Here is a 27,367-nt window from a genome sequence, read left to right as displayed (position 1 = left end):
TTGTTTTTGTTCTTTTTTCTCTAATTGCTTTAGGTGTAATGTTAGGTTGTTTATTTGAGATGTTTCTTGTTCCTTGAGCTAGTATTGTATTGCAATAAATTTCCCTCTTAGAACTGCTTTTGCTACATCCCATAGGTTTTGGATCATCGTGTTTTCATTGTCATTTGTTTCTAGGTATTTTTTGATTTCCTCTTTGATTTCTTCAGTTACCTCTTGGCTGTTTAGTAGTGTATTGTTTAGCCTCCATGTATTTGCATTTTTTACAGATTTTTTTCTTATAATTGATATCTAGTCTCATAACATTGTGATTGGAAAAGGTACTTGATATGATTTCAATTTCCATTTGCATGGAATATCTTTTTCCATGCCCTTAGTTTCAGTCTGTATGTTTCCCTACGTCTGAAGTGGGTTTGTTGTAGACAGCATATATGTGGGTCTTGTTTTTGTATCCATTCAGCCAGTCTATATCTTTTGGTTGGAGCATTTAATCCATTTAAATTTAAGGTATTTATTTATTTATTTATTTATTTATTTGTGGTACGTGGGCCTTTCTCTGTTGTGGCCTCTCCCATTGTGGAGCACAGGCTCTGGACATGCAAGCTCAGTGGCTATGGCTCATGGGCCTAGCCATTCCACGGCATGTGGGATCTTCCCAGACCGGGGCATGAACCCGTGTCCGCTGCATCGGCGGGCGGACTCTCAACCACTGTGTCACCAGGGAAGCCCTTAAGGTAATTATTGATATGTATGTTCCTCTTACTATTTTCTTAATTGCTTTGGGTTTGTTTTTGTAGGTCTTTTTCTTCTCTTCTCTTTCCTGCCTAGAGAAGTTCCCTTAGCATTTGTTGTGAAGCTGCATCTTAAATAGAAATAAATGGTCAATTCTAGCCAGAAATAAAGAGAAGTTCTTTATGAAAAAGATAATAATTATGAGTCTAAATCACGACCTGGAATTGGTCACATCTGGAATCTAGTAAACTATGCAATTTTCTATTATTCTCCCAATTAACTAAACATTGAATCCAGGCTTCAGGACTCACTTTTATCCCAAGCAGTGTAATTAAGTTGTGAAACCTTTCTGTTTTTCTTGGTTTCCTCTGGAATCAAAGCCTTATTCTGACCTCAGTTGGTGATGGGGAGTCCCTGCCCTCTTGTTTCTCCTGCGTCTACTTTATTTCTTCTGTGGATTCCCACCTGGATCCTACTATATGTGGAAAATGATGAGCAATGTTCACTGCCCAAGATGTTCTCACTATTCAGTTTCCCAATGCTGGGATCCTCCAACAACTTGAATTCCTTTAAATGTCCTACTTTGACATAGAATTGAAAAATCTGACTCTATACACCCTGCCCAGCCTCCCCACAACATACCTGAGTTTTGATTACTAGTAAATATTAAACTAAGAATGGAATCCAGAAATGTGACTTCCAGACTAATGTTCCTTCTCTACTTTTCTTGTAACTTCTGATGACTTTTTAGTTATCACCTTTTAATTCCTCTTCCTTTCTCTATTGTTCTGTCCTCTGTATATAATATATGATGTGGTTAAAATATTTATTACAGTATGCATAATATATTTTATATATGAATGTGGGTAAATAATTATCTGTATACAGTTAAACACACCCATTTTATTTTTAAGTGAATCCACACATGTATTAGTCAGGGCTCTCCAGAGAAAAGAATCACTTATATTTAATTATTTAGATTTTTAAAAATAAAATTGGACCCTTTATGTTTGGATTGTCACCAAAATCATTTTGGCTTGGAGATACACTGTGAAGTTTCAGAGGAAAAGTGGGTTAGTAGGAGACAGGAGAATGTCTATCAGCTGCACCAACCATTTCTTTATAGGGAAGAAAATCAGCCACACAAAGAATAAAATTGGTTTTGTTGTGCTGGATAAACAAAAGGAAGGGGTGGTCCTCACAGAACCTGGGGATCATTCTTACAGGTGGCATCATCATGATGGCAGCAGTGGTGGCCATTATCTCCATGCCTTCTTCATTGACATTCACGAAGGAACTGTGCAGGATCTTGGGCAGAAAGAGGTCTCTCTTGGATGACACTCCAGAAGAGTTGCCCTGGTCTGCTCCAAGGCATCCATCATTCCCATACTGCAAAGAGCATCCTGCCTGTCCTATTTCTCCACCAGCTTAAATCTCAGGAGGAAACCTTCCACCTCTTCTTCATTCATCATGTCTAGTTTTGTCCATTCTATGATTTTCTCGTAAGTAAGTTATTTTTCCACCCTTTTCCAACTGGTCTTTTCATCTGGAAGCATGATGAACATATTCAGCTACTTGCCAATATGGGGAAGCACCAAAATTTTGGTGAATAGTTCTCCTATATAGGTCTTTTTAAAGGTATATTCCTTAAACATCATTTGCACAGGCTTGTCTTCATTCTTGCTGAGTTTCCATTGTCTTTCTTTGGTCTGCACTTTGTTAAGTTGATGAGCCCAGTTTCCTTTGAATTAGATGGCATTCACAGGAATCAGATTAGTCACTGAATTAACTGAATTTGGAGACAGCAACTCTATAATTTTGCCTTTTAACTTTTGGGTACCCAGGTGTTTATGTGGTTTCTGGACTCCTCTGAAATGTTGCTCAAGTCGACTCTTCCATCTCTGCTTGGTAGAATTTGCAACAGGAAACTCTGAAAGATGAGAGGAAATCACAGGCCTTTTCTCCAAGGAGACTGTTGGCTGTTCTAAGCAAGTAGCGTGTGCCAGTTCTGTTAACCTTGGTGAGGAGTAACTTGAAATCCTGGTGAGCATCTTCACCTCTGCCTCTGCTTTTACTTAAAGAAATCCCTGGGACACCTGGGCTGTGGTTTTTCCACTTGCTCCCATGAAAACTATGACCAGGGCAGAGAAGATGCTCATGGGGTAGAAAAACATGTTTCTCAATATCCGTACAAGTCAGAAGTATATTATAATATACTTGTGTATAACATAATTACATACATATATATTTACATATATATATATGTGTGTGTGTGTGTGTGTGTGTGTATCCTTTGGAATAAGGAATTGACTCATATGATTATGGAAACTGAGAAGGCTCAAGATCTGCAGTCACCAAGTTAGAGAACTAGGAGAGCTGATGGTGTAGCTCCAGTCTGAAAACCAACAGGCTGGAGACCCCACCAGAGAGGATCCAATGTTTCAGTTCCAGGGCAAAGCCAGGAAATGACTGATTTCCCAGTGAAGACATTCAGGCAGGAGTTTTTCTTACTCAGACTTTTTGTCCTATTCAGGTCTTGTTACTTAGTAAGAGGCTCACTCAAAACGGAAAGGCCAATCTCCTTTACTTAGAGCACTGATTGAAATGCTAATCTCATCCGGAAACACCTTCAGAGACACATCCAGAGTAATGTTTGACCAATTGTCTGGGCACCCTGTGGCTCAGTCAAGTTGACATATAAATTTAGCCATCACAACACATAATTAAATTCAATTAATCTTTGTATTCAAATATTTGCCAAGAATATCATTACCTTTATTTAAAAAAATCTTTATAAGCAGATATTATCATTTGAACTAGAAACTTGCATACATTGCAGAGAAGAAAATCCTCCACCTCCTGTTCATGTTCCAGGATAAGATGCTTATTTTACATGATAGAAAATTGAAAAAGAGATTCTGGAAGTGGGTCAGTAGAAAATCAGAAAGCCTCCTAAAGGTAAATTCATTTAAAAGTGAGCTAATCATGGTCTTATGGGTCCTCCACCTGCCATACCCCCTCCCCCTGAAACAAGGTTTACTACTGTAATCAGTTTGAGCTTTTTTCCAAATACATTTTTTTTATCAAGAAGAAAAATATTCTACCTTCAGGTGTTTCTCTGAGTGTCATTGTTTCATGTTCTATTTTACTTATCCACTAGATACACTAAAGTATATTAAAATAAAAGTGAAATGAAATTCCTTTTAAATCAACATGTGGAACAACTCCAGAAATGATTTATAATACATTCATTCATTCTGGGAAGACTTTGCCACATATAGATCTGCCACATGGGATTTTTTATCCCTCAAGCTGTCAACTTTGTTACTAAACCACTGAGACTACGGTTTTTGTCTGAGGCCAAATCTCTCATTCTTTTTCTTTTCTGCAGACCTCTCACTGGCTTCAAAGAGGAGATACAAGGAAGAAGGGCTTTCTTTAGCTCTTGGGAACTGGGGCAGAGGTGCTTTTTCAGCATTTAACAATACAAAGAAGGAGAAGAAAAGATGATCATAGCTAACTTTACTGTAGCAACTTATTGCAGGGGGGAAATTGCTACATCAAACAGGAGCTAGATGCTTTCAGGCATTGCTTCCGTACTAATCCTCTCTCTTGAGCACAGATAAGGGAAAAGAGACGTATGGTTGTCATTTTATTTTCTGCTATTATTTAATAGAGACCTTCATCCAAGACAAATGGGATTTTATTAGGTAAAAACTAAGTACAAATGTGAATCATCTATTCTGGTCTTGTGGAAAGGCTCCTTTTATACTTATTCTAAGCCTTGCTTTCATACTTATTCATTAATTCTGTTGAACTAATGCAACAATCACTTTCTCTGAGTACTGTTAAAATATTATTAGAGTCACAAATTTACTCATGGTCTTATCTTCTGAGAGTTCCAAAGTAATGAAACCTAAGACTAGTGCAGAGATTACAAAGAGGGGGCGATTTTCTCTCTTCTTGCACATAGGAAATGTTCAATAAATGTTCGCTGTCATCATTGCTATTATGAATATTAATTGTTATTTGCCCTCTCATTCCCCCATTGAGACCTGTCGGCTATCCCAGTGCCACCACCAAAACACACACACCTGCATGCTGGCAGAACAACAACCCACCATTCACATTTACACTCAGAGAAATCCAACTGAAAGATTCCACAATGACCCATTCACAAAGGGGTTAATGTTCATCCCTGTACCTGAAGACAAGAAGAATGACATCCTTGCTCACTCCCCAACCATAAGAATACAAGACTAAGAGGGAAAAAAAGGAAAACTTTCAATTTTGTTCCATACTGCCAAGAGGTCCCTGTATGATGCAAAGGAATAAGCCCAGATTTTTAGAGTCAGAGAGACCTGAGTTTGAATCTCAGCTTCCTGCTTTACTAAATCTGTGATCTGAGTTTAATATACTTGTCTATAAAATGGAGCTAGGGAGAACCTACATCATAAAATATTTCCTGTCCCAACTCATGTCTCAGGGACTTAAAATCAGTAATTATGAAAGGGTCCAGTCTCTGCTAAAAATTTCCATCGATTTTCTTATAATTAAAAGTCAGGAGATTGGGCTAGAAAATCCTCTTCCAAGGTACCTTATGGCACTATGAAATTATGTTATATATAGATTCCTGAAGCTCCTAGTTACATGATAGTCCTTAGTTCGCCTTTGGGAATTACCACAATCTTGACATCAATCTTTTTTTTCCCTAATTTCCCCAGTGATGGAATTTTTTTGCTTTAATTTAATATCTTTGTAGGTTGCCAAAGCTCTGTAGGCTTAAGCTTTGGTATTTTAAGCTTGGGTCTTATGAATTTAAGTACCCTCACCTCATGAGTTACAGCCAAGATAAGCATTCTGCTAGATGCTGGCTATAATTATTCCAACTATCAATATATGCTTAAGAACTGGGGGATAAACATAGAATGGGTTTACAGACCTGTTCTGAGACTATCTCAGTTCAAACCTCCATCAGTCCTGCCATTTGCAGTAATATGGATGGACCTAGAGAAGATCATACTGAGTGAAGTAAGTCAGACAGAGAAAGACTACCACATGATATCACTAATATGTGGAATCTAATAGATGACACAAATGAACTTATATACAAAACAGAAACAGACTCACAGACATAGAAAACAAAGTTATGGTTACCGGGGGGAGGGGGATGGGAGGAGGGATAAATTAGGAGTTTGGTACTAACATATACACACTACCATATATAAAATAGATAACCAACAAGGACCTACTATATAGCAGAGGGAACTATACTCAATAATTTGTAATAACCTGTAAGGGAAAAGAATCTGAAAAATAATATATATATGTATAACTGAATCACTTTGCTGTACACCTGAAACTAACACAACATTGTAAATCAACTATACTTGAAAATAAACAAACAAATCAAAAAACTCCATCAATCTTGAGTGGTGAGCCATGCTGCCCTTATGGTTTCTGGGGGTTAATATTAGCTCTGAAAATAGAGGTGGGCAAATTTTGAAAAGTAAAACAAGTATCAGTCTTTCTCTTTATAGTACTGAGCAAGTAGGTTTTATTATTTTAAACTAAACACCCTGGCAACACTTTTCTAAAGTTCTGAAATTAGGTGTTTTTATTTTCATTAAATTGTGTATGACTTTAAACAAACAAACAAACAAACAAAAAAGCAACTGAAGATAAGAGGAAACAAACTGTGCATTTCAGCTCCCAGGAAGACAATAAACTGAAATCCATCTCAGTATTTAGTTAGTCAAAGACTTCACAATTTTCCAAAAGAGGGAGAAGGAAGACAATTCCTTCAAAAACACAACTAAGTGCTGTGCTCAGACCACTTGACTTCCTGTTTCATTATTGCTGCTCTTGCAACAATACCAGGCAGTATGGAACACAAGGTATGTCTCATCTCCAGCCCCCACTTCCCACCCCCGGAAGGCCTTTCAAAGACCCTACCCAAGGTCTCTACCACTGGATACTCAGAATAGCCCAATCTAGAACTTACATTATTTTCAAAAATGTAGCCATTGGTTTGTGTATACTTCAAGTTGAATAATAGATATGATCTGTCTTCATGTTTGCTGATCTATCATCACATTAGATCCTTTAATATTGATCATATGTATTTTAAAGCTCCTATGATGGTTCAAAAATTTAGGTGACATCTGGGGCTGCCTTGTTTTCTCTTCATTTTTTTTTTTCTTGTTATTTTGTTGGAATTCTGGATATTATGTTCAGATGAATAGTAAAGACCGAGGTAAATAATTTTCTCATCCATCTTCTCTCTATGTGGGGAGTTGAATCTCTTTATTCAGTATTTTAGCTGGATTTGGGACTTGTTTTTCTACCTTCAGGGCACCACAGATTTCAAACATCTACAGGGTTGGGATGAAAATATGTAATGCTTAGAGTGGGACCTGGGGCTCCATAATATAGTTTTTTGAGAATTGTATTACCATCCTCAGCTGTTGACTGCCCTTGCGTACCTGCTCCATGGGTGTTCCCTTTACTCTACTGCCCCTGTACTAGCACTAGCTTACTTCTGCTTATAACTTTGCATCAAGTTATACAGACGGAGTGTTCTTGCTTGGCTCTACAGTTCCAATCTCAGTCTTAGAGAGGTCTTGTGATCTTGGACTACAGGAGTAAGAATTTTTCAGTGTTTCTTCCCCTTTACTGTAGCCAGAGTCTGCCTAGTGTTTGGGAAGGGGGTGGTTTTGAAGGGAAAGAGTTTCCTGACCTTCACCCTGTAGTATTTATAATTGATAGTTGACTTATCTTTGTGTCATGCAGAATCATGTACTCCATAGATTTTCTCATTTCCACGTCCAGTGGCAGAGAGATTTTTTTTTTCCTCTTTTAGTCATCTATGTTTGCTTGGGCCTTGGGAGCTGGAAGATTTCCTGCCCCTTCCCCACCAGCTTAAGTCTTTTGATTAATATAAGAGAAGGACATGGGGAAGAGTGGGATTTGGGTTCTGTAAGTCACTAGAGGGCTCTCAGCAGGTCTTCCGTTCTGCCCTCAAACATTCTCTTGAATAGCCGGTGGAAGCCAATGTAAAATAGTTCATGTGTGAATATAGACACCCCTTGGGTTCAGTGTTCTCAGTTATTCTAACCTGTTGTGCCAGCCCATAATAAACTTACAAGAAATCATTAAAATTGTGGCTGTTTTACTTTTACCTATTTTTACAGCAGCCACCTCTTTCTTTTGTGCTCTGTCAACAGGGAAACAATTTGGTGTCCCATGTCTCCTTGTATAGGTCTAGCACTCTTTAGAACTTAATGCAGTTTGTTGCCCTGTAGACTCAACTCTCTAATGGATTTAAGGAAATGGATTAAGGAAAACTGTAATTTTTTTAATGGATAGGGTAGGAGCAATGTTCTCTTGTGGGCTCCTACATTGTAAGCAGAAGTGGAACTCTATATTGAAGTACTCTAATGTCAATTTCAGAAAATAAAATAGGTAAACTTTTAATTTCTAAAATATCTATGCTGTTTATTTATCTTTGGATTTATGTTTCAGATTAGTTGATAAGCAAGTAGAGCAGATATTAGTTTGATGCAATGTAATATGAACAAGATTTGGAGTCATCAACCACGATTTAAATCTTGTACTCAGTTGTTCCATGACTTTGGATCACTTAGTTACTCACTTTGTTAATCTTGGTTTATTCATCTGTAAACTAGGTGCTAGTATCTAATTCCCAGGGTGTAAAGATTAAAGAAATGTATATAAATGTATAATGTATATAGCACAGTTCCAATCACATAGAAAGTATCAATTTTCTTTGTCTAATCTTGTAAAAGTTTTCACAGGACTTTGCAGTGCTTTATCCTTCTGCCTTCTTTTAAAACCAAGAGGCACTTGACATTGGTTCACCTTGGAATGACTCAGCATCATCAGATAAATTCTCCCTGCTTTTAAGTCCTCTATCAATTACTGTCAGTGTAATTCAAGGGACAATTAATCACTTACTACTTATGAAACCTCTTCTCTTGCTGTCTTATGGCTAATCAGCAGCCTGATTTTCAAATTAACTGTTGGTGACTTTCTCTACCCCTTAATTTGTAAGCACCTTGAAAGCTGAGAGTGCCTTTAAGTTTTTCTCTTTCCAATAAAGTTTTAGCAAATACAGTAAATTGGAAAGTTGTCATGTTTTTGAAAATAAAGCATACTTGTACAAATCTATATTTAGTAAGACATTCAAGGGTCCCATTTATTTATATGGTTTGCCCCTGCACTGAATATTCTCATTCAACTATGAGTTTATAGCATTTAACATTTTCTGTCATTGTGTGTACGTTAATGTGTCTGTTTCAAGTAGTCTCTCTCCACTCAGCTTCAGGATTTCTAAATTGCTCCCTACTGTAACAAATCGAATTACATATCAGTGAATTTCCTTTATTACAACTTGAAGCTAACAAATTCTGTCTGGTGACCCAAAGAGTCTGCCAACCAAACAGGTAGATATGCTCTGTGGAAATAGTTTTTCTTAGTACCACATAGGACTTACATTATAGATTCATTTTCTGTATGAGATTTACATCATTGTTTGTCAAAACGTAGTACTTCATTGAATGATTCAGAAGGATCGTTAAAAGTATAGATTCCTCAGACATACTTAAATATTCTGATTAATGGAATAATATATAATAATAATAGTAATTATATAGTTGCAACTGCCAACTAAGAAACCACAGACAACTCAAAGTTTGATAATTTTTATGGACTTAGTGTTTATGGTGACAACCTACATTCCCTTCCCCACCCCTCATATATTTCCTGCTTCTTCCTCTTGATTGCAAATTTCAGTGAGATCTTCCTTGCATGAATGATAACCTGTCAATTGTGAAGTTTTGATTAGAGAGATTAAAGGAAAGGTTAAAAAAAGAAGATGACACATAAATAACAGATAAGGTTCTTGCTACTTCCCTCTATGGGGCACTAATTCATTTATTTGTTTATTTTTTTAAAAAATTACTTATTGTATTTGTAGATTTACATTTATTTTTCGCTCATAATACATATTTATATATTTGTTGATTTCTTTGTCAGGCCCTATGTCATGCTCTTCTCTATAGGTTTTCCTAACATTTTTCTGTCCTTAATATATTCTGAGTAAGCATATATATACATGTACCTGCAAACACACACACACACACAGCCCACAGCATTTGAAGTCCATGCTCTATACACATTTTAAGCCAAAGATTTTATTTTATACATCTCTATAACTCCATTCAAATCTCACAAAAATTCTCATTTCAGATGGGAATTCAGTGTGGAAACTGAGATAAGTAAAATAAAGTTACCCAATGTCACTCAGAATTTATCAGAACAAATCAGAACAAAAATTTAACACAGGATTATCTTTGCCCAAATCTATGCTATTAACTTTTAACTCCTCAGAAAAACCTAAGACTTCTAGAATTTCTCCTCTACATATTATGAGCAACTCCTAAATAATAATTTCTATTACCCATGGCATCAATAAACAAAAAATAAATTGATGCATGTTAGTAAGAGACTGTAATGCTATCTGGTTTCTGACAGCTACATTCCTGTGTATTGGAAGGAGAAGGAATTAAATTGTTAAAAAACTAAGCCTATTGCTAGGGTATTTTTTATATATAAAAATAAAATGTAATAGTAAATAAATATTTATATTTAACATATACTCCAATCACTGATCTTGTACTTTCTTGCCACTTCTCACAAAAAGTATTTTATGAGTACTAATAATGGTGGTGATCTTTTTTGTAGAGAAACAATTGCCTTCGAAGCTGGTTTATAGGCAACAGAGATTAAGTAGATGGAGAAAGAAACCTAGAGGAAATCTTAGAGTCATATGCTTTGACAGTCAAGTGGAATATAGGACATTAACACAAGTTATGTCCTAACATGATTGAACTATGACAAATTCAAAAAATTCAAATCCGTATAGGCACACACACATTGAGAGAGAGAGACACAGACAGAGACAGAAACAGAGAGAGTGGGATGCCTAGCTATATAAAAGAAAATTCAAGGATGATGTAACATTACAATTTTATATGTATGTCAGTGTCTTCATGCTCCCAAATCTGTTCTCTTTGTCTTTGCATGAAATAAACTCCCTTTAACATTTGCCTGATTAACTCCTGCCCATCCTTCAACAAACAGTTCAACAGCTCAGTGTTCACCTTTTTCAAGAGGATTTTCAAAATCCCTAAGTTTCTTTTCCTATGAGTTTGGAGCAGTGGATATGTTTGCAGCCATCATGTAATTACTAATTAGGACAGTTGCCTGATACAGACCATTTATACATCAGATATTGTCTACCATACCCTGACTAATATTAGAGTCAGAATTATCTTAGAATTATCTCTGTGCTTCTCATCTTCATGACTGTAAGTTCCCAGAGGATGGGGACTTTCTGATTTTACTAAGAATAGTGCACAAAATGGGTAATCCTAAAGATTTGTTTGAAATAGACTAACATAAGGAAACTAACATGTTTGTAGACTTGAATTTTAACCTATTTCCTATATATATCCCATGTGCTCTGGTGGTTGATTACACACACACAACTACAAAACAAAACAAAACAAAACAACAACACATGTCCATTTCCCTGTACAGATTTAAACTATTTCCAAACTAGTTCCAATAAAAATAGAAATTGCCCTAATAAGCCTGGAGAGAAATTAGTCCTTCTACTTATTAGTGCTACTCCTTACTAAGTTTTGTTCTATTTTTTTAAGATGGCAAAAATTTTCAAATTTTTGTCCAATAAAATCCCCCAAAGGTGGAGAGGTATTTTTGTGTGTATTTTGTGAAATTAAATAACATATCCAAAAGAGCAGTTAACCAATGGAAGGAACAGAAATATGGTCAGAGTTTTGCAGCATCTCATCACTTGGTAAAATACCTGACAATTCTATACATCGTTAGCCATACATGTTGTTTGCTTTCCTTTGGTTAAATGAAACACAGCCCAAAACAAAACTTCAAATATTTTTTCCCTTTCTCTTTGCTTTGTTTAGTTTGTGGTAAAAGTGTGCCTCTTTTGAAACATTATGATGCTAGATGATACTTTGTGGAAAGTCAACCCTCCCTGGACGTGGAGAATCTAAACTTTGGATTATTGTCCTGTGGTGGAAGGTACCATCTCTATTTTTCTGTATGGGCTGTTTTTGTGCATTTATGTTATTACTTTTATTGTTAATTCTTGGACCTAAACTGTGAGGACCTTCATTAGATGTGGATGCTGTGTACTCGCAAATTAGAGTTAAACTCTCCTGTAGTATGGCACTTAGTCCTTACCCTTATGGAAAATTCTCAAATCTTCCTTCTAGTTAAATACAGTACTTACACATTTAATACATGTCTATTGAAAATAAAGGACAGAAACATATTCTTACAAACAGGGTACCTGTCATCTAACATTCCAGAAGAAAGCAGAGAATGCCATATCTGAAGACTTAATTTTTTTTCCACATTATCTTATTTGCAGCTGAGAAGTTCAGAGAATCCATGAATCATGACATTTTCTGGCCTAAATGGGTATATGAGATCATCTAAATCCAGTTTTTCCCTAATAATTTTGGCTCCAATATCCTTCTTACTGTACGTTATTCTATTTATAAATATCTTATGGATTTAACAATAAAATTATTATTGTGTGATACAGAAATAATTGGATAAGTTTTCTGAACTCTCCTTTATTTTTTCATCTTTCAAATGGAAATGAAATAGTACCTGTCTCATGATACTGTTAAGTGGATTCATTTTATTAAATTTTAAAGCATTTTAAATAGTGCCTGTCACAAAAAGTTATAGAAATAAATAAATAACATTTAAGCTAAGTATATTAATAATTTTTCTATAGAATTCACTTCAATAAAATTCTTAATATTCTTATTGCAAAGGAAAACTGTATAATTTTAAATTATAAGTACTACTTTGAGTTATTTATTTTTCCATGAGTGTGTATTGTCAGGAAATACATTTAAGCATTAATTGCTGTTTTGCTATGCAGATCCAAACTTACGTTAGGGCTTCCCTGGTGGCGCAGTGGTTGAGAGTCCGCCTGCTGATGCAGGGGACACGGGTTCGTGCCCTGGTCCGAGAAGATCCCACATGCCGCGGAGCAGCTGGGTCCGTGAGCCATGGCCGCTGAGCCTGCACGTCCGGAGCCTGTGCTCCACAACGGGGAAGGCCACAACAGTGAGAGGCCCGCATACCACAAAAAAACCAAAAACAAACTTACGTTAAACTATAGGCTGAACGTTAATCAAACAGGCAAAAAGTGCTCTTGACTTTTTGAGTTCTTTTTTGACTTTTTGAGTTCTTTTTATAAATAATAAAAATAAATTTATTCATAAATAATAAACATTTTCTTTATTTTATATTTAAATATAAAATTTTATATTTAATATTTCTTTTATTTAATAAAAATTATTTGCTTAGAAATAACATAGGTTTGGGCTTCCCTGGTGGCGCAGTCGTTGAGAGTCCGCCTGCTGATGCAGAGGATGCGGGTTCGTGCCCTGGTCCGGGAAGATCCCACATGCCGCGGAGCGGCTAGGCCCGTGAGCCATGGTCGCTGAGCCTGTGTGTCTGGAGCCTGTGCTCCGCAATGGGAGAGGCCACAACTGTGAGAGGCCTGCGTACCGCAGAAAAAAACAAAAACAAAACAACAACAACAACAAAAAACACATAGGTTTGATAAATGCATTCTCACTAAAAAATAAATAGCCATAATTATCTTTATATCTTCACCACCTAGCACAGTTTTTTGTAGTACTAGAGATATCCTGAGTTAGCTAGTAAATTAGTTTGATCAAATAAATGAGTATATCTTGAGGCAAGTTTGTACAATTATCAACTTTATTCTCATCTTTAATTTTGTGCATTTGTATTACTAATATTTTCCATCTCTAACCACTGAACTCTAGTGGATTTTAAAGCAAAATGCTAAACTGAGGATAAAAACAATTTATAGAATTAAAAAACAAACAAAAATGACCCCAAGTGATAAACTGTATTACCAGCTCTATGATAATAAATAGACATATTTAGTAAATGGAATGAAATGAAATCCCAAGGTGTTGGATAAACATGTGAATGAATAAATGTTCGATGCCCAAAGTTTAACTGCCTCCATCTGTGTATATGAAGTTCATGTTCTCTCATCAGAGGTGTATTAATGCCAGGCTCCATTCTCATCAATACCCATCTTTGGAGCACCTACCACTGTGCATGGTAGTGATCTCTGGGAGGCGCTCCAAAGCAAAAACAGCACTGTGTAGTATTCCAGTCTTCCTGTGGTCACCATCACATTCCATAGTGTTGTTGAAGAGATGGACTCTGCTTGTAATATAATTTGAAATGTTGGCACACAGTGATTTAAAATATAACTGCATGGCTGAGTTTAGCTATAGATTTTAAACAGGTTACCATGCTGTTTATAATTGGTGAACCCCCTCCTCCCAGCTCTTTTCTACCTGCTTACTCAGCACTAGCAATGCAACTAAGATAAAAGTTGAGAAAGGGAATTAAGACAGGCTTGAGAGATCCTTTAATTATTTGATTGATCGAAGGAAATGGATTTAAGTGATTTTCTGTCTGACTAGGAACTAGAGAAGGGAGGAAGTGAGCTATCCTCCTTGTGCAGCCAAGGACCCTGTTACAGATTGAACTGTGTGCCCTCCAAATCCATATATTGAAGTCCTAACTCCAATGTGACTATATTTAAAGATAGGGCCTTGAGAGAGCTAATTAAGGTTAAATGGGGTCATATGGGTGGAGTCAGAATCTGATGGGATTTGTGTCCTTATAAGAAGAGGAAGAGACACCAGAGATAGATGTCTCTCCACTCATGCACAGAGGAAAGGCCATGTTAAGACATCCCAAAAGGTGGCCGTCTACAATTCAGGAAGGTATTTGCAGAAACAACCCTGACGGCACCTTGATGTTGAACTTCCAGCTTCCAGAATTGTAAGAAATACATTTCTGTTGTTTAAGCCACCAACTCCGTGGTATTCTCAGCCTGAGTTGATGAATATAGTTCCCAAGAAGAGAGGTTAGAAGTGATCCCAGGCACAACTCTTTAGAATGGCCAAACGCTAGTCCAGGAGAGATTAGATGTGAGGCATGGATGGTGTGTGGGGGGTGCGGTTGTGAATCTTACCCCTGACAGAAGTTATATCTTCTATCTTACGTTGTGGATGGTTGCAGCAGGAGATTGTAAAACCTCTCCAGGATATTAACCAATCTAAAACAGACTTCCTAGTCGGCTAATCCCATGGGTTCAGTTAGAGTATAATCTAGTGGTTTGTTTGCTGACTAAGTCTCAAAGATTGCCAAAGGCCATGTCAGATTAGGATATTTGGGAGGTTAGATCTTTACTAGGGCATCTATAAATTTATATTCTTCTCCTCCTTCCCCTTCTTCTTCTTTTTCTTCTTCTTCTTCTTCTTCTAGTGAACCCATTTATATAACTGGAAAATAAATTCACTTGCTTGAAGAAAGAGAGCTATCTTGGTTCAGTTCTGTGTCCATCCATCTTTACATTTTAGAGGCCTCTGGAGTTGCTTTAAACTGAGGTTTAGACTGAATATGCCAAGTTTTCAAGAAATAATGAGGCCTTCATCAGTAAATGCAGATAAAATAAAATTGGAGAAAACTGGGCCAAGGTTTTTCTGGGGAAGTTTTGAACAGGACAGTTACACTGCATATTTCTAATATAAAGAAAGCATGGTATCATGGAGAAATCCAGGCAAGGAAACGGGCAAGAAGTGTAGAAAGAAAATTAGTTATTGAAGAGGGTTACCTGAAGTACTAGAGTTAACCTGAAAGTTATTATTTTGATTTAGAGTAATATGGTTTATATAGAGAGATAACCAATCTAGTCATTACCTTGACCTCACTGTATGATGTGTGACGAAAGCTCCTCGAGATATAAAAATGAATTTTAATATGGCATATCAGAATGTATGTTTCAGACCCACTTGGTTTTAAATCTTTCTCCTGAACAATTAGGGACTTATGGGGACCTAAAGCCCTATCTGTCATTTGTATCTTGCAGTATGGAAAGAAGCATTTTCTCCAATTGTCATGAATCTGCAGATAATTGTTCTTTGAGAGGTTATGGTTGTTCCATCCCACAGTTTCAATAAATTGAGACAAGTTATAACTAGAATATGATAGAGAATTCTATTGAGAGCAGGCAAAGAAACTACGAAAAGAATGCATTGGGCTTCCCTGGTGGTGCACTGGTTGAGAGTCCCCCTGCCGATGCAGGGGACACGGGTTCGTGCCCCAGTCCAGGAGGATCCCGCATGCCGCGGAGCGGCTGGGCCCCTGAGCCATGGCCGCTGAGCCTACGCGTCCGGAGCCTGTGCTCCGCAACGGGAGAGGCCACAACAGTGAGAGACCCGCGTACCGCAAAAAAAAAAAAAAAAAAAAAAAGAGCATTTATTTATCCTACTTTCAATGTGTTCAGAAGTAGCTGGAAGAGGGCAAGGTTTCTGTTGTTGTTCAGACAGTGGCAAGTGAAGGCAGCAAAGTAGTCACAAGAATTAGTCGAGAGGCAGAGTTTGTGATGAGGAATCAAGTATTGATTTCAATCCATAGGAGTAGGTATTTTGGAATCAGTAACTGTGGCTGCCTCAGGGAATGAGGTTGGAAGAAGCACAGTGGGTGTTCTGAAAACGCCATGACTTAGCCACAAGGAAACCAAATCCAAATAACTGGATGCTCGTCACCTGAGAATGTTTTCAGTTTCAGACGTCATGTAGACAGTAGTATCAATGGCTGGGCTACCAGAAAAAAGAATTAGAAACAATGACAGTAAGAAAAATCAGCTTTTCTTGCATCAAATTAGTAGTAATAACTAAAGAAGAGAAATCTTAGGAAGATAGTCTATCAAACTGATAAAGATGATAATGCCATGGGTGGACCTAGAGTATCATACTAAGCGAAGTAAGTCAGAAAGAGAAAGACACATACCTTATATGTGGAATCTAAAATATGACACAAATGAACTTATCTATGAAACAGAAACAGACTCATAGACATAGAGAACAGACTGGTGGTTGACAAGGTGTAGGGGAGGGTTGGGGAACAGTTGGAGTGGGAGGTTGAGGTCAGCAGATGCAAACTATTATATAGAGAATGGATAAACAACAAGGTTCTACTGTAAAGCACAGGGAACTATATTCAATATCCTGTGATAAACCATCATGGAAAAGAATATGAAAAAAGAACATATATGTATGTATAACTGAGTCACTTTTCTGTACAGCAGAAATTAACACAACATTGTAAATCAACTATACTTCAATAAAATTTAAAGAAAGTTGATAATGCCAAGCTGAAAAATCACAAACTCAAACTACAACACTATTGTGAAAGCACCTGTGTAACTGAAATAATTGGTGATTATATCCTAAGAACTGCAATCAAAATGAAAGCAAATACTGAGTTCCTTTCACATCTTTAATCTTGAAATATTAATGAATTAATCTGCACTCATTTTTATCCAAGAGACCCACTGTCTTTTGTGCCCTCTACACAGTTCACAAACTCAGTTGTGGTCAGACATGGACATCTATTTTTGTTTAAATGAACCATCCTCAACCTCCAAGTGTGAATAAAATATGTACTGTACCCATTCCTTATTGTTTAAGTATGACATGTACTTTTTTCTCACAATCTAGATAAATAATTATAACTGATTTCTTCCTGAAGTTTCTAAGGGTATTAAAAGTATTACTTATAGATGTATTATAGGTATTTTATATATACTAAATAAATGGTTTCCAATAAGACAAATATTTAGGAGCTCAGCTAACCAGGACTTTAATGACCCTTCACATGTGTTGACTTCACAGGAATCTGTATATACCAATCTCATCTTCAAAGTTGTGCTCTAGTCCTGAACACTTCATAAAGAATTTTGTTGCTATTAAGGCCTGCAAACAGCTGTTTATTTTTTTTTCCAAAATCTCACTGCCCTTAGGATAATTTCTACAGTCAAAAATTTGCTTTCTCACTTCAGAATGGCCATGTGAGAAGTTCAGCAAACCCCCCGCCCAGTGAAACAAGCCTTTGATTGGTAAAAATTACTGTACAATTTAAAAGTATCTGACAGTTTTCCTTGGAACACATAGAAAATGAAGAAATGTTTAAGCAAGAAAATCTACCAAATATTTGTAAGAACAGTAAGAATGTGTGTGTGGGGTGTGTGTGTATGACTTAAGCCATGATTTGCTCTGGTACCGACTGCCATACTCAACTCAGTGTGAAGGAAGCTCTACTCTAGGTGACTATGGCCAAAGCCATGGGGACCCTCTTCTCCCAGCACCTAGTCTAAAGCCATGGTTTTTACTCCAGGAGGTGTATGCAGCCAGAATCTCTCATCCTCCTCAGCAATATACTGCAATACAGCAAGTCCCCTACATGCAAAAATGTTCCATTCTGAGAGCATGCTCGTAAGTCCAGCAAAGTTAGCCTGGGTACCCAACTAACACAATCAACTAAATAGTATTGTATTGTAATAGGTTTACAATACTTTTCACACAAATAATACGTGAATGACAAACAAACAAAAAATAAAGAAAACATTTTTTAATCTTACAGTGCAGTACCTTGAAAAGTACAGTAGTACCAGCTACATCACCACTGCTTTTACACATGCTTCAGGACATCCTGGGCTTGAAATAAAGATACTGTACTACTGTACACTATACAGTCCTGTACAGTAAAATACACAAAAGCACAACCACGTGTAGAGGATGCACATACGTGACAATGTATGCCAAACACATGGACTACTTACGTGATTGGACATGGGAATGCACATTTGAATCTTTGAAAGTTCACAACTTGAAGGTTCGTATGTGAGGAACTTAACTGTAGTTCTAGTCCAGGTAGGTGAGACCAAAAGGATCTGAGTTTCCTCGCCCACCAAACACCCATTCATGAGGCAAAAGCTATAACCCAGGTACAGCAGGTTGAGAATACTGGGAATTCATTCACTTTGTCCCAGCTTGCTTGTACTTTGTAGTTCCATGATGACAGGACCAAACCAAGAAGACCAGGGGCTACCATCACCATGCAACACTCCACCCATAGAGTAGCATGCACATCTGGGAAAAACAAACCATTGTCCCCAGCTCCAGGCCCAGTGCAATGGCATAGATATTCTGCCTTGGGATGGGACATACTGGAAGGACAGAAATTTCTGCAGCCTTCCCTAAGGGGGCTGACTTTATTTGGAATAGAGCTTGCAAAGTTTATGCCTAAGGAACATTTTGGTGGTAAGCAACGAAGAGAAGGTTAGTAGCTCCATGATAGTATTAGCAACAAGCAAGATATAAAAAACTGGCTCAAAGTTATGCAAAGAGATCTAGGAAAAGAGACAGTTAAGAAATTCCCTCCTGAGACTGAGAAAGTCTTAGAGATAGGCAACACCTTGCTCATGCAAAATGGCCACTTTAATTAGAATTAGTTTGTGGAGCAATTTGCTCCCAGGGTGTTGTCACAAACAATAGAACTATCAGCCAGCAAGGAGTGGAGAGGAATAGCTGGGTGTGATACCAAAAGAGGCAGACCAGCTAAAAGCTTAACTGGGAGTTCAGAGAGAGACCATGAGAGAACTTGACTAAGACCACACTCATCCCTGATGGTCAGAGGACTGTGCACAAGCCCAGCAGAAGCCACACACTGTGGGGGAAATAGACTTCACTGATTGGCTGCAGCCAAGTTCCTAAACAAAACAATAACAACAGGCCCTTGGGGATGGGGGTGAGGGCTGGGATGTGGTATCCAGAGTAGCTAAATCCATTATCTAAAATGTCCAGTTTTCAACAAAAATAAAGAGACATGCAAATAATAAGAAAGTGTGATACATATACAGGAAAAAAATACATGCACTAGGAACTTCCTTTGAGGGTGTGAAATGTAGGACTTTGCAAAGACATGAAAGCAACTTTTAGAACTATATTCAAAGAATTAAAGGAAGCTGTGTTTGAGGAATTAAATGAAGGTGATGACAATGTCTCATAAAAAGGATAATAGCAACAGAGATAGAAATCACAAAGGGAACCAAGTGGAAATTCTTCAGTTGAAAAGTATAAGAACCAAAATTGAAAATTCACTAGGGGGGCTCAATAGCAGATTTGAGATGGAAGAAGACAGAGCCTGCAAATTTGAAGACAGATCAAGAATAGGCAATCTGAGAGAAAAGCAAATGAAAAATGAACAGAGCCTCAGAGAATGTGAAAACCACCAGTGCACCCACATATGCATAATGTGGGTACAGAAAGAGAAGAGAGAGGCAAAGAAGTCAAAAATGTATTTGAAGATGTAATGGCTGAAAAGTTCTGATATTTTACAAAAATAACCAATCTGCACATCAAAGGAGCTCTGTGAATGTCAAAGAGATCTACACCTAGACACATTATAGTTAACACACTGAAGGACAAAGAGAAAGTCTTGAAAGTAGCAAGATTAAAATCACTCATCATGTATATAGAAACCCTGATAAGACTAACAGCTGACATCTCATCATAATTATATTCTTTTTCCCGTATAAAATAGGGGTAATTCTAATAATAAATTATTTATTTGAAATTATAAGGCAATGGCACATAAAGGTATACTTCTAGATGACAAAGTACAAAGTTGCTTGATAACAACTCCCTCAGTGCTTTTTTTACCTTCACTAAATGACACACACATATAATTTTTTTTTTTTTTTTTTTTTGCGGTATGCGGGCCTCTCAATGCTGTGGCCTCTCCCGTTGCGGAGCACAGGCTGTGGACGTGCAGGCTCAGCGGCCATGGCTCATGGGCCCAGCCTCTCTGTGGCATGTGGGATCTTCCCAGACTGGGGCACGAACCCGTGTCCCCAGCATCGGCAGGCGGACTACCAACCACTGCACCACCAGGGAAGCCCCACATATAATTTTAATACATAAACTACAAGTCTTAATTTATAAGTGCTTTTAGTCTTGAATTCATGTAGAAAACAGAATATGGTAGCAAAAATATTTATAACACAGGTTTGCATATGGTGAGTGCTGAGTATTGTATGAATTGGTATAGACTATATTATTTTACTTACCTCACGGAAGACCCTGCACACAAAACTAAGTTTCATGGCTACCAAGTTGCTATTGAAATAATGGAATAATAATTTAAAATTTATAAATTTATGTATGTGAAATTTAATGAGAAAGTAGTCTCTTATTTGATGAGAGATTTCAACAAAGTTGTTTTTTTCTGTCCTTTCTTTTTTTATTGGAGTATAATTGCTTTACAATGTTGTGTTAGTTTCTGCTGTACAATGAAGTGAATCAGCTACATATACACGTATCCTCTCCCTCTTAGACCTCTCCCACCCACCCCATCCCACTCATCTAGGTCATCCCAGAGCACTGAGCTGAGCTTCCTGTGCTATACAGCAGGTTCCCACTTGCTATCTATTTTACACAGGGTAGTGTATATATGTCAGACCTAATCTCCCAATTCGTCCCACCCTCCCCTTCCCCCACTGTGTCCACATGTCCATTCTCTACATCTACATCTCTATTCATGTCTTGGAACTAGGTTCATCTGTACCATTTTTCCAGATTCCACATACATATATTAATACACAATATTTGTTTTTCTCTTTCTGGATAACTTCACTCTGTAGGACAGACTCTAGGTCTATCCACATCTCTACAAATGACCCAATTTTGTTCCTTTTTATGGCTGAGTAATATTCCATTGTATATATGTACCACATCTTCTTTATCCATTCATCTTTTGATGGACACTTAGGTTGTTTCCATATCCTGACTATTGTAAATAGTGCTGCAATGAACATTGGGCTACATGTGTTTTTTTGAATTATGGTTTTCTCAGGGTATATGCCCAGGAGTGGGATTGCTGGGTCATATGGTAGTTCTATTTTTAGTTTTGTAAGGAACCTACATCTTGTTCTCCATAGTGGCTGTTATCAATTTACATTCCCACCAACAGGGCAAGAGGGTTCCCTTTTCTGCACACCTTCTCCAGCATTTATTGTTTGTAGATTTTTTGATGATGGCCATTCTGACTGGTGTGAGGTGATATCTAATTGTACTTTTTTAAAAATTAATTAATTAATTAATTTTTGGCTGTGTTGGGTCTTTGTTGCTGTGTGCAGGCTTTCTCTAGATGTGGCGAGCAGGGGCTACTCTTTGTTGTGGTGCACGGGCTTCTCATTACAGTGGCTGCACTTGTTGCGGAGCACAGGCCCTAGGCATGCAGGCTTCAGTAGTTGTGGAACATAGGCTCAGTAGTTGTGGCTTGTGAGTTCTAGAGCACAGTCCCAGTAGTTGTGGTGCACAGGTTTAGTTGCTCTGGGATAGGTGGGATCTTCCCGGACCAGGGTTCCAACCTGTGTGCCCTGCATTGGAAGGTGCATTCTTAACCACTGTGCCACCAGGGAAGTCCGAACTCATTGTACTTTTGATTTGCATTTCTCTAATGATTAGTGATATTGAGCATCTTTTCATGTGGGTCTTGGCCATCTATCTGTATGTCTTCTTTGGAGAAATGTTTATTTAGGTCTTCTACCCATTTTTTGATTGGGTTGTTTGTTTATTTTGATATTGAGCTGCATGAGTTTTTTGTATATTTTATATATTTTTTGTATCCTTTGTCCATTGCTACATTTGTGAATATTTTCTCCCATTCTGAGGTTGTCCATTCATCTTTTTTATAGTTTCCTTTGCTGTGCAAAAGCTTTTAAGTTTCATTAGGTCCCATTTGTTTATTTTTGGTTTTATTTCCATTACTCTAGGAGGTGGATCAAAAAAGATCTTGCTGTGATTTATGTAAAAGAGTGTTCTTCCTATGTTTTCCTCTAAGAGTTTTATAGTGTCTGGTCTTACATTTAGGTCTTTAATCTATTTTGAGTTTATTTTTTTGTATGGTGTTAGGGAGTGTTCTAATTTCATTCTTTTACATGTAGCTGTCTAGTTTTCCCAGCACCAGTTATTGAAGGAACTGTCTTTTCTCCCTTGTATATTCTTGCCACCTTTATGAAAAATAAGTTGACCATATGTGTGTGGGTTTATCTCTGGGCTTTCCATCCTGTTCCATTGATCTATATTTCTGTTTTTGTGCCAATACCATACTGTCTTGATTACTGTAGCTTTGTACTATAGTCTGAAGTCAGGGACCCTGATTCCTCCAGCTCTGTTTTTCTTTCTCAAGATTGCTTTGGCTATTCAGGCTGTTTTGTTTTTCCATACAAAGTGTAAAATCTTTTGTTTTAATTCTGTGAAAAATGCCGTTGGTAATTTGATAAGGATTGCATTCAATCTGTAGATTACTTTGAGTAGTATAGTCAGTTTCACAATATTGATTTTTCCCATCCAAGAACATGGTATATCTCTCCACCTCTTTGTGTTATCTTTGATTTCTTTCATCAGTGTTTTTTTTTTTAACATATTTATTGGAGTATAATTGCTTTATAATGGTGTGAGAGTTTCTGCTTTATAGCAATGTGAATCAGCTATACATATACATATATCCCCACATCTCCTCCCTCTTGTGTCTCCCTCTCACCCTCCCTATCCCACCCCTCTAGGTGGTCACAAAACACCGAGCTGATCTCCCTGTGCTATACAGCTGCTTCATCAGTGTTTTATAGTTTTCTGAGTACAGGTCTTTTTCTTCTATAAGTAGGTTTATTCCTAGGTATTTTATTCTTTTTGTTGCAATGGTAAATGGGATTGTTTCCTTAGTTTCTCTTTCCAGTCTTTGGTTGTTAGTGTATAGGAATGCAAGAGATTTCTGAGCATTAATTTTGTATCCTGCAACTTTGCCAGACTTATTGATTAGCTCTAGTAGTATTCTGGTGACATCTTTAGGATTTTCTATGTATAGTGCCAAGTCATCTGCAAAGAATGACAGTTTTACTTCTTTTCCAATTTGGATTCCTTTTATTTCTTTTTCTTCCCTGATTGCCATGACTAGGACTTCCAAACTATGTTGAATAATACTGGTGAGAGTGGACATCCTTTTCTTGTTCCTGATCTTAGAGGAAATGCTTTGTTTTTTGTCATTGAGAATGATGCATGCTGTGGGTTTGTCATATATGGCCTTTATTATGTTGAGGTAGGTTCCCTCTATGCCCATTTTCTGTAGTTTTTTTTTTAATCATAAATGGGTGTTGAAATTTGTCAAAAGCTTTTTCTGCATCTATTGAGATGATCATATGGTTTTTTTCTTTAATTTGTTAATAGGTCTATCACATTTATTGATTTGCATATATTGTAGAACACTTGCATCCCTGGGATAAATCCCACTTGACAATGGTGTATGATCCTTTCAATGTGTTGTTGGATTCTGTTTGCTAGTATTTTGTGGAGATTTCTGTGTCTGTGTTATCAGTGATATCAGTCTGTAATTTTCTTTTTTTGTGTGTGTGATATCTTTGTCTGGTTTTGGCACCAGGGTGATGGTGGCCTCATAGAACAAGTTTGGGAGTGTTCCTGCCTCTGCAATTATTTGGAAGAGTTTGAGAAGGATAGATGTTAGGTATTCTCTAAATGTTTGATAGAATTTGCCTGTGAAACCATCTGGTCGTGGACTTTTATTTTTTGGAAGATTTTTAATCACAGTTTCAATTTCATTACTTGTAATTGGACTGTTCATATTTTCTATTTCTTCCTGGTTCAGTCTTGGAAATTTGTACCTTTCCAAGGATTTGTCCATTTCTTCCAGGTTGTCCATTTTATTGGCATATTTGTTTGTAGTAATTGCTCATGATCCTTTGCATTTCTGCAGTGTCAGTTGTTACTTTTCCTTTTTCATTTCTAATTTTATTGAGTCCTCTCCCTTTTTTTTCTTGATGAGTCTGGCTAAAGGTTTATCCATTTTGTTTATCCTTTCAAAGAACAAACTTTTAGTTTTATTGATCTTTGCTATTGTTTTCTTTGTTTCTGTTTCATTTATTTATGTTCTGATCTTTATGATTTCTTTCTACTAACTTTGTTTTGTTTGTTTGTTTTTATTCTTCTTTCTCTAGCTGCTTTATGTGTAAGGCTAAATTGTTTATTTGAGATTTTTCTTGTTTCTTGAGGTGAGATTGAATTGCTATAAAATTCCCTCTTAGAAATGTTTTTGCTGTGTGCCATAGGTTTTGGGTTGTATTGTTTTCATTGTCATTTGTTTTTATGTAATTTTTTATTTCCTCTTTGATTTCTTCAGTGATCTCTTAGTTATTCAGCAGTGCACTCTTTAGCCTCCATGTGTTTGTGTTTTCTACAGTTTTTTTCCTGTGATTGAATTCTAATCTTAAAGTGTTTTGTTCAGAAAAGATGTTTGATATGATTTCAATTTTCTTAAATTTTCCAAGACTTGATTTGTGGCCCATGATGTGACCTATCTTGGAGAATGTTCCTTGTTCAATTGAGAAGAAAGTGTATCCTTCCACTTTCAGGTGGAATGTCCTTTAAATATCATTTAAGTCTATCTAGTCTAATGTGTCATTTAAGGCTTGTGTTTCCTTATTAATTTTCTGTGTGGGGGATCTGTCCATTGGTGTAAGTGGGGTGTTAAGGTCCCCCACTATTTCTGTGTTACTGTCAATTTCCCATTTACAGCTGTTAGAATTTGCCTTAGGTATTGAGGTGCTCCTATGTTGGGTGCATAAATATTTATAATTGTCATATCTTCTTCTTGGATTGATCCCTTGATCATTATATAGTGTCCATCCTGATCCCTTGTAACTGTCTTTATTTTAAAGTCTATTTTTTCTGATATGAGTATTGCAACTCCAGCTTTATTTTGATTTTCATTTGCATGGAATATCTTTTTCCATCCTCTCACTTTCAGTCTGTATGTGTCCCTAGGTCTGAAGTGGGTCTCTTGTAGACAGCATATATCCAGACCTTGTTTTTGAATCCATTGAGCCAGTTTGTGTCTTTTGGTTGGAGCATTTAATCCATTTACATTCAAGGAATGTTCCTATTACCATTTTGTTAATTGTTTTGGGTTTGTTTTTGTGGGTCTTTTTTCCTTCAATTTAATTTTTGTTAGTTTGATTAATATGTGCCTGGGTGTGTTTCTCCTTGGGTTTATCCTGTATGGGACTCTCTGGGCTTCCTGGACTTGGGTGGCTATTTCCTTTCTCATTATAGTCAAAGTTTTCAACTATAATCTTTTCAAATATTTTCTCAGACCCTTTCTCTTTCTCTTCTTCTTCTGGGACCCCTATAATTTGAATGTTGGTATGTTTAATGTTGTCCCAGAGGTCTCTCAGACTGTCCTCAATTCTTTTCATTCTTTATTCTGTTCCTTGGCAGTTATTTCCACCATTCCATCCTCCAGCTCACTTATTTGTCCTTCTGCTTCAGTTATTCTGCTATTGATTCCTTTTACTGTATTTTTAATTTCAGTTATTGTGTTGTTCATCACTGATTGTTTGTTCATTAGTTCTTCTAGGTCCTTGTTAAACATTTCTTATATTTTCTCTATCTGTGCTTTCATTCTATTTCTGAGATCTTGGATCATCTTTACTATCATTACTCTGAATTATTTTTCAGGTAGGTGACTATTTCCTCTTCATTTATCTGGTCTTTCAGGTTTTTACCTTGCTCTTTGATCCGTCACATATTTTTTGTCATCTCATTGTTTTTTGATGGGGGGCTGTGTTCCTGTCTTACTGGTTGTTTGCTTGAGGCATCAAGCACTGGAGTTTACAGGGAGTAGTGTAGATCTGGGTCTTGGTGCCAAGATGAGGACCTCCAGGAGACCTCACTCTAATTAATATTCCCTGGGGTCTGAGGTTCTCTGTCAGTCCAGCAGTTTGGACTTGGTGCTCCCACCACAGGAGCTCAGACCTGACCCCTGGCCTGGGAATCAAGATTCCACAAGCCACACAGCATGGCAAAAAAAAAAAAAAAAAAAAAGGCCAGAAAAGGCTTTGGCTGTTGGGGGCAGAGCTAGGTGTGAGCAGGACTAAGGTGGGCAGGGCTTAGGCAGGGGATGAGGCCTATACTCAGTACCAGTGCAGCTGGAAGAGGTTCTGGGGTGGGTAGCAGGTGTGGGGCTTAGGCTCAGCATAGCCAGAGGTGGCCTCAGAGGGTGGAGGTTTAGGCCTTGGACCCCAGCAGATGGGGGAAGTGTTTTCCCCATTCTCCTCTGAACTCCCAGTACCCCGAAGGTTTCTCCCTATCCCTGCTGATTCCCTTGCTGTGAGTGTGCCCCTCTGGGTTTGGGAAACCCTCCCCTCCCCCAGCTTCCCTTCAGGGGTACCAGTCCTGTCCCACCTCCACTCCTCCTCCTCCCCTCCCTTCCCCCCACATCCTACCCCGTCATGAGGGTTTCCTCCTATCCCCTTAGGTGTCCATGGTCCCCCACCAGTGCCTGGAGGTTACCGTAGTTGTGAGGAGATGCAAACTCCTCATCTTCCTACTCTGTCATCTTGACACCACCACACCCCTCTGAGATTTCATCAAAGTGTTGAAGTAAAAGTCCCAACTTGATAATGGACTATATCTTAGGAGGTAACTGATCCATCCCACCTAAATTGAAATAGGTGCTGTGCGTTTTGGAATCCCAAATTAGATACAGCCTTTTTCTGGCAATTCCAGGATCCCTGCCT

General features: G+C 37.5%; 1 pseudogene; it reads right to left on the bottom strand.

Moving 5' to 3' along the window:
• Positions 1 to 1,803: 1,803 nt before the first annotated feature.
• On the bottom strand, positions 1,804 to 14,060 carry LOC137226830 (serpin B6-like; annotated as a pseudogene).
• Between the last annotated feature and the right edge of the window lie 13,307 nt (positions 14,061 to 27,367).

The sequence above is a fragment of the Pseudorca crassidens genome, chromosome 6, assembly GCF_039906515.1.
Source record: "Pseudorca crassidens isolate mPseCra1 chromosome 6, mPseCra1.hap1, whole genome shotgun sequence".
Lineage (NCBI taxonomy): Eukaryota > Metazoa > Chordata > Mammalia > Artiodactyla > Delphinidae > Pseudorca > Pseudorca crassidens.
This window is presented reverse-complemented; position numbering and strand designations above follow the sequence as displayed.